This window comes from Phalaenopsis equestris, unplaced genomic scaffold (genome assembly GCF_001263595.1).
Source record: "Phalaenopsis equestris unplaced genomic scaffold, ASM126359v1 Scaffold000977, whole genome shotgun sequence".
NCBI lineage: Eukaryota > Viridiplantae > Streptophyta > Magnoliopsida > Asparagales > Orchidaceae > Phalaenopsis > Phalaenopsis equestris.
This window is the reverse complement of record NW_018165416.1, coordinates 4,263-13,669: the sequence shown is the minus strand read 5'-3', so window position 1 is coordinate 13,669 and position 9,407 is coordinate 4,263.

Genomic DNA, 9,407 nt, shown 5'->3' with positions numbered 1-9,407 from the left:
CATCCCAGTATCTCCCTCCCCCCCATATCTGAAACTCAAACCAACCCCTCACCTAAGTTCCTTTTCTCTTTCCAGCATGAAATCCTAACCAAAATTTTACCACATCTCCCTCTCACTCTCCCTCCTAAAATCCTAGCCAACCCCTCACCACATCTAATTCTCTCTCTCTCTCTCTTACTAAAAAACCCTAGCCTTATATCTTATGCAAAAATGAAATTTCAAGTAGTTATTTTAGTTCTAATGCAAAAGAATTATTTCCATATGTTTGTATTTATATCTTAAGGAAAACTTCACATGACATACATTTATGTTCCACACAACAAAGATTCCATGTGTTAGCTTTATGTCTCATGAAAGATTATATGTGTTAGCTTTATATCATGAAAAATTCTTTTGTTAGGAATTCCACGCGGGATCCTCAATTTTCAAGCAAAATTCCAAGTTATATTTTTATATTTCATGCAAACAAAAAATACATAATTTAATATTTTATTTTTCATACAAGTTAGCAAGCTAGGTAGGATATTTATATTTAATGCAAATAAAAATTCATGCTTTGATGTTTTATCGTAAGTTGGGATATTTACATTTCATGCAAAAAAAATCCCCATTGTGATATTTAGGTTTCATATGAGAATCTACATTGGGGTTACACTCTTGAGTTTTTGTTATTCTTATAGGATAGATAGTAAGGGAATGACTTGTAAGATTTACATAATTAGGGTAATCTATACATTTGAACAAAAAAAAAATTAAATAAGGTTTTAGAAAATTTATATAAATTTAAATGTTCTCTAAATTAATTATTTATATATAGTTTATGTAAGTTTAGTTTTAAATGAACTTTAAAAGGAGAGGAAAAATATAATATAAGTTTATGTGTGCTCTAATTTAAAATATTCTCAAAAGCATATTTTCTTAAAAGTTTGAATTAATTAGAATTATGTTTTTATAGGTGGAGTAACTCTCTTAATAAAAGAAAAGAAGATATATTTAAAAAAAAAACCCAATTAAAAATTTTTAAAAGAATTAATAAAAATTTTACAAAATAAAATTTAAATGAATATTTTTCAAAAACACAAATAAAAACATTTTTATAATAAAACTTCTTTTTAAAAAAAAAAAAAAAACTTAAAACTTTTTTCGAATGAATCTATTCCAAAAACTTAAATCAAAACTTTTTGAAATAAATGCTTTAATAGAACTTTTCGAAAGGAAATTTTAAATGATTTTTTTTTTCAAAAATTTGAATAAAACATTTTAAAATAAAACCATAATAAAACTTTTCTAAATGAAAACTTAAAACTTATTCCAAATGAATCATTTTCAAAAACTTAAATCAAATCTTTTGTTTAAAATAAATCCATAAATAAAACATTTCCTAAAGAAAACCTAAATGAATCTTTATATATATATATATATATATATATATAGTCATGATCATTTATGATAACATGATTATTATATAATTTAAAGAGCCAAAATTTAACTAAAAACCTCCCATAGTTGAGTTAATGCACCCCAACCATAGCATGTGAAGTGCGTGTGTGGCCATTTGGCTCCCATACTACGTGCGACAAATGGAGGACATGCCACATGCAATCCTAAATTCAAACTCTAATCCACACGCAACACAACGTTGCTGCATGATGTCATCAGAATTACTTAATAGCACTAAACATATAATTAAATTCAAATCATTCTTTGTTTAGCACTTTAGTTGTTTAGCAATTAGACAGGACTTCCAATAGTACGAAGGAAAAGGAAAAGGAAAAGATTAGAATAAGACAAGATTGAAGTCTTGGCTCAGCACATGGAGCCCCTGTGAAAAGCTCTCCAAGATGTTGTAAGCATTGAACATCATGGCATGGTGATTCTAAACCTACATTCAAGCATGCAATTTCCAGGTCATCATTAGCCATTTTGTAAAAATCATATTCACTAAGATTGATCATTTTGGTTTTTTTTTAATATATATTTGTGGTGGAGTTGAGTGATCTTCAAATCATCTATACACTAAGAACTACTACAGGGCTATAGGTAGCCATTGAAATCAGAGATAGAAAAATAAAAGATAGAAGCATTATGACTTTACCTGGTATAACCCAAGCTTACTTTCTCCAATGTCTTTACAAGGATGCGACAACACATTATTTATAGGTGCGATAGAATTCTATAGAGAAAGGGTGGAAAGGTACTTACCTAGGTAGTTATGAAGTGAGAGGAGCTCCAGTTGGCATGTTGGTGCTTTAATCCCTCGACTAGGTGATGAGTCTTGGTCGATCCCTCAACTTGAATTTGAGCTGGTTGAATCGCTATTTCAGGAGAGGCTTTATAAGAATATCCATTGGTTGATCTTGAGTATGAATATGATGAGTCTGGATTTCACCAAAATTAATTTGATCACATTTAAAGTGATAATCAATCTCAATTTGTTTCGTGCATGCATGAAACACCAGATTATTTGTTATAACCATAGCTAAGAGATTGTCACAATGTAGTTTGGTGGGCTGTAATTTAGGAATATCAAAGTCCTGGAGTAAACGCCGTAGCCATATGACCTCTGTTGTACTTATTGCAAGGGTATGCTATTCTGCTTCTGTTGATGACCGGGCCACGGTGTGTTGCTTCTTCATCATCCATGAAATTGGTGTTTTGCCCAAATACAAACAATAACCTATAGTTGATTGGTGGTTAGTAGAAGCAGTTGCCAATTCAGAGTCGGAGAAGGTTTGTAATTGAAGGTATGATGCTGTAATGAGAATGCCATGATCAATTGTACTCTGTAGATATCGAAAAACACATTTAAGTAAGGAGCGGTGAAAGTTAGATGGATTGTGCATGTGTTGGCACAATTGATTGACGATAAATGAGATACCAGGCTTTGTAATTGTAAGATATTGCAGTGATCCAGCTAATTGCCGATATGTAGTAGAATTTTCCATTAGGTTGACAATCTTCTGAGAGTGATTAAGCTTTAAGGGTAAAGGAGTGGAAACCAGCTTGCAACCTTGTATGCCTGCCGTTTGCAAGAGTTGCTGAAGTTACCTTTTTTGCTGCAAGAATAAGAATGAAATAGTGTGAGTAATTGCTATGTCAAAACTCCTTGATATGGGACCCAAGTCTTTCATCTGAATACTGGAATGAGTTTTTGTTTGAGTTGTACTAGGAGAGATTCACAAGTACCTGTAATCAAAATATCATATCCACATAGAGAAGGACATATGTGCGGTACTGATTTTGTTTGGAGAAAGTAAAGATGGACCAGCTTTGCTGAATTTGAAGCTAAGGTCCGTGAAGAATGTAGAGATTGTGGCAAACCATTGCCACAAAGATTGTTTTAAACCATAGGTGACCTTTTTTGAGTAAGCACACATGTGATGGGAGCTGATTATCGATGAAACCAATAAATTGCTGCATATAAACCTTTTCACTGAGAACTCCATCTAGGAAGGAGTTAGACACATTTAGTTGAAATATTTGCCATTGTTTTTGAAACACAAAAGTAAAGAGTGACCTAAGCATCGACATTTTTGATATTAGACTAAATGTAACATGATATTTAATAACTAGTTCTTGTTTGTGTCCCTGTACAACAAGGCAAGCTTCGTACCTTGCCATTAACCCATCACCATTAAATTTAATGCAATAGGTCTAGTGTAAACCTATAATAAGTTGATTTGGGGAAATGAAACAAATTTGCATGTAGCTTGGGCTTGCGGAGCCTAAAATTCCTCATTCATTACTTGTCTCCAGTGCTGAAATTTGACCGCTTGAAAGTAGGATGTGGGATCAAAATGTGGTTCCAGTTGATGAGAGAGGTTGAGGCATCATACACATTTTAAATTTCTTATTTTGGCTCTAATACTATGAAATTAGAGACAAAAATAAACTATAGAACCGGTATTACTTTACCTGGTATAACCCAAGTACTTTCTCCATTGCCTTTACAAAGATGCGATAATACATTATTTATATTTGTAATGGAATTCTCGAAGGAAAGGGTAGAAGGGTACTTAAGTAGGAAGTTATGATTTGAGAGGAGTAGCATCTCCCAATTTATCTTTTATGTCCAGTTGACATGTTGGTGCTTTCACCCATATCATCTATTCACTAGGTGCTCAATCCAAGATTGTCTAGGAGACACGCCTTAGAGCACGAAAGAGAGGAAGAAAGCGAAGAGAATAGTTATTAATAGTAAAATTTTGTCATCTTTATTCATGAAATGAGCCCCTACTTATAGGAATAAAGATGCAAAATTACATTGTACCCTAAAAAAATAGGTACAATAGGGGGTTTTTTGGTCAATACATAATTATACGGTCGGGAGCCAAAAATGACATATGACTGGATGGAGCCAGAAGTATGGGATGGAACCCGACCAGATTTTGGGCCTGAAGGCCATGCGCCAAGAGCCTACTGGAATGACCGACAGAGTTATTTCCAGGGCGGCTATGGCTGAAGTGTGGACCAAGAGGCCTTGACTGCTGCTTTAGATCTGGGCAGTTTTCATCGTTCGTCCAACTTAGTTGAACAATGTCTAAAGATTATCTGCATGAGCTTTGTGCTAGTAGACTTTAGTAGGGTGACTGAGTTCATTCGTCTTGGGACTATTTTTCTCTCAGCTCACAGAATTCGGCCGAATAGATATGGGCCCTTGAACTATCCCTAGCGGGTTCCATACCACCACATCATCTTCTCTGTGGATAGTCAGATCTTCTTAAGATTTGTGCTGACACATTTTTGATGTGCCTATTCAAGTTCCCCAATTCTCTTGCTTCTTGATAGCGATAATTGTAATAAGGACAAGATAATCTTAATTTTTAAAAAGCTGTTGATATTTCTGATTATTAAATATACAATAACAAAAAAAATTCTAGAATTCCTTGCTAAGACTCTTATGAAAGGGGGAGAATTGGAGGAAAAAAATGTATCTTACTTTAGTAGTCTTCAAGCGGGATATCATTTTTTGTCTTTTGTCGGTGATCATGAAGATCAATCCCCCTCTCCAAGTCAGTTAAGTTCAATGAGGATGCTGAGAAGATGGTTGTTTAGGTGATGATGCAGCGGGCAAAGGTTTCGTCCAAGAGCGTATGCTCTATAAAGCCTCTTGTGGTTGAGACAAGATTTCATGAGCCTAGCAAAGAAGTAGGGTCATCTGATTCACTTTCTGACTGCCATATAGAGAGGTCCCAACTTAGAGAGGGCGGCTTCCTAGTGAAGAAACACCGGACAACGGGAATAACCCGTCTGGAGGTTAGGTTGGCAGAGCCATTAACTTCCACCCAAGATCCTTTTATGTTGGCAGAAGAGCAGAGATAAGAGCTTACAACTACAGTGATGATGCTAAAGTAATTGAGGGTGCCCATAATCCTTTGTTGGTGGATGCTCTTGGAGCTGTTGCCCTTCCGCATCGATGGAACAGAAGACCGGGGATAAAATTTGCTCCTTTACTACCTCAGATTTGCATAAGATGAAGGACCCTTCATCTGGTGAGGGGACTAACACCCTACCTCCCATGGAATGTGGTTTTGTCGGGATTGCTGCAAATTTGGGATCCTTCAAACACTTAGGAGGTCCACCTGAGAATGTCGCAGCTTGTCCAACAGTTAACCCGCCTGAGGCAGCCTGCACGTTGGAGATGCCCAACTCGGCTAGACTTCGGCTTACATGCCAAAAAAAGGGTTCATTCAACCACCCTTTTATATTTTCACTCTGCATACTTAACCTTCATTCACATGCTTGCTTTTCAAAATTTCACACAAAAAAAGGACTCTTTTAGTAAAATATATTTTATTTTGTCTTTGAGAGATACTATTAAGCATGCGAGTGAATCTTAATGTGAGAAATGTGTATGCATAAAATTTCCCAAGACTTGTATACTTAGGAGTTAAACTTATAAATTACATGTTTCTGAAAGGAACATGTTCATTAATAGGACAAACTTATAAACATGTACCGACTTTTTATAAATTTAATTTTGAGGTTTTAACTTAGTGATTTCTCCAACAAACTTTAACCCGTTAATTATTAGTTTAATTATCTTTTTATTAGCCTAATATTTTGACCATCTTATCACTTCATTTCAATGGGCTAGATAATAGTTAGAAAATCAATTTTTAGTAATTGAAGTGGAATCCATGTGGGAAGATAATCTAATCTCTTATTATTACTTGATCTGCCTATATTATCTTATGTGAGTATTATTTTAGTGTATTACACCCTCAATCTGAACCACATGCCATTACAATACTATCAGCACCTATACAGACATATACCTTTGTTTAGATGTCCTACGATTACAATACATGTGCCAATAGGTTCACATTCACATGCACACCCATAGATCAATACAAACATTCATATCTCACCATTTGCCAATTTAAGTTAATTATTTCTTCATGATCCTTGTCATCAAGTAACCTAATTAATCAATAATCAATCACATACATTGACTAACAAAAATTTTCATAATTGCAAGTCATGTAACATCTAATAACATTGATATTCGATGCATGACTACCATATTGCTTAGTTAGAAAGACAACAATCATGCTAGTTTCTAGTTGTTGCTTAATTTTATTATGTTCATTTCTAATAATCATGTAATGATTGCCAATGTTTGGCTAAGAGGATAATTTGTGTTGATAGGTTTAGCTCGACTATGACCAAAATTTTACCAAATCCAAATATATTTTGAGTCAAACTCAATTTTTTATTATGTGGGTTAAATATTAGCTCATAACCTTATTCAAACTTACCTTAACTTGAATTAGACTGATCTAATAAAGGGAGGAGTCAAAAATTTTTTTTTGTGTTGGGACAAAAAAATTCCAAGAAATTATTTGAGACAAAATAATATTATTTCATGAAATCAATGACAACAATGTTGTACAATACTTTTTTTATCACTAATGATTGAACGTGGAAATATAATGCTAATGTTTAATGTAAAGTGTTATGTATGGATACTGATTTGAAGGTTACTAAACATGCTCAAGACCAAAATAGAAAAGTCGGTGCTGGGCATATATGCGTCCATTTATGGGGGTCGACAGAGGAGAGTGCACCTATGCGCCCCCCTATGGGAGCTTAGGCACCCAATATTAGGCGCAACACTCCATTACTCCAGAGAGAACAATACTTAAGTGCCAAGTCCAAATGGATAGACGCCCAGAGCATTTATCACGTGATTTGTTTTTGTTTTAATGGCCAAATTTCATCACCATATAGTATTCTTCCTTCGATGTTCTTAAAAAAAAAATCTGGTGAATGTGAGAATTGTCAGGAAGATTTCAATTATTTTGACGTGCATTTCTCATATTAGATTGGAGAAGGAAGAGTTTGGAGCGAGGCCTTGTATGTTTCCTTGAAAGAGGAGAGAAACTTGAGTGTGTACTCTGCAAAACTTTTTCATTCATAATGAAATTTTTATGGAGGTGTGACTTTGTGGTGTTTTCCAATTCTCTGGTTTTTCCATCTTGAATTCTTGTGCTCTTTTCTGGTTTGATTCTTTTATTGTGCTTTTGTTCATAAGTTTGTTTCAGTTTTCTCAAATTTATGTGATTCTATTCAGTGGCGTGGTTTTGATTTTTGATTAATTCTAAGCCTCGATGAACTAGGAAAGATGATGCTTCTGAAGAGTTTGTTCCTCAACATAAGTGGTATCATAGCGGTATTTAGTTTGAATGATAGAAATGGTCGACAAAGAAAGGTTTAAAGTGAAAAAGTCTAATATGATGAACTTTGCATTCTAGAAAATGCAAGTGGAGGATTTTTTGTTTCGGAAAACACTATATTCACCATTAGAAGGAATTACAAGGAAGCTTACGTCTATGCCTACGGAGGAATGGAAAGTATTGGATCAAACGACATTAGGTTTGATTAGGTTGTCACTTTTCTCATATGTTTCATTCAACGTTGTGAATAAGAAAACTACAATGGATCTCATGGCGGCACTAACCATAATTTATGAAAAATCTTCTGCTTCAACTAAGGTTTTTCTCATGAAGAAGCCACTCAACATGAAGATGGTGAAAAGAAATTCGGTGGTAGAACATCTAAATAATTTTAATACTATGACGAGTCAGTTGTGTTATGTGGGAATAAACTTTGATGATGAGATCAAAGTATTGGTGATACTATCTTCATTGCCTGATAACGGGGATGGATTGGTCACGACGGTGAGCAATTCTTCATGGAATTCAAAGTTGAACTTCAACGACATCGTGGGTTTGATGCTGAATGAAGAAGTTCGTAGAAAAATAGTGAATGGTGAATCTTCAGGTTTTGAATTGAATACTGATAATAGAGGAAGGAATTTGGACATGAATATTGATAAAGATAGATCCAAGTCCAGAAGAAGAATGCCTAAGTCAAGTAGAGGAGAATGTTGGAACTGGGGTAAGAAAGGTCATTTTAAGAAGAAATGCAAAGCTCCAAGAAAAGTTGGTGGTTGAGGACAGAAAATGAATATCTCTACAAATGTTTTTATTAGTGAAATCCAAAGTGACTCTCTGGTGTTATCTCTAGTCAGCACTAAATCTTAGATAGTAGATTTAAGCGCCTCTTTTAATGCTTGCCCCAATAAAGATGTGTTTAAAAACTACACTAGGAGTCATATAGGAAAGGACTATCTGGGAGATAATAAGCCCCGTAGTATTATAAAAAAAGCTGATGTTGGTATCAATTTGCCAAATGGAACAGTTTGAAAGCTTACTGAAGTTTGCCATGTTCCAAGTTTGAAAAGAAATCTTATTTCTGTGAGTCAGCTAACAAAGTCAGGACTTGTGGCTACTTTCACAGGTTATTCGTGGAAGGTGACTAGGGGAGCACTGGTGATAGCTCGGGGCAACATTGAAGGTACCCTTTATATGATCAATAAAATAGCTGATTAGCCTAATTTCATCGATGTGGTTGGAAGTAGGGTGGATGTAGGTTTGTGACACTGTATGCTTGGCCATGATATGAAATCCCTACTTTCTAAAAATAAACTTCAAGGTTTGAAATCAATTGATCTAGATTTTTGTGAAGACTGTATATATGACATGTAAAAGAAAGTTTCATTCTCTAAGAGTGGGTCAGTGGTGAAATCAAAGAAACTACAGTTTGTGCTTACTGACGAATGAGGTCATACTTCAGTTCAGTTCGTAAGAGGTTCTCACTATTTTTTCATGTTTATTGATGATCGCATAAGAAAGAGACGAGTTTATTTCTTAAAGTAAAAATTTTATGTATTTTAAGCAGTGGAAGGCTATGACAAAAGATGAAACAAACTTGAAGCTGAAATATCTCAGATCAAATAATGGGGGTGAGTACCTGGATCATAAGTTCAAAAATTGCTGTGCTACAGAGGTGATCAACATGTGTTCATCGTCCCAAAGACACTACAACAGAACAATCACAGA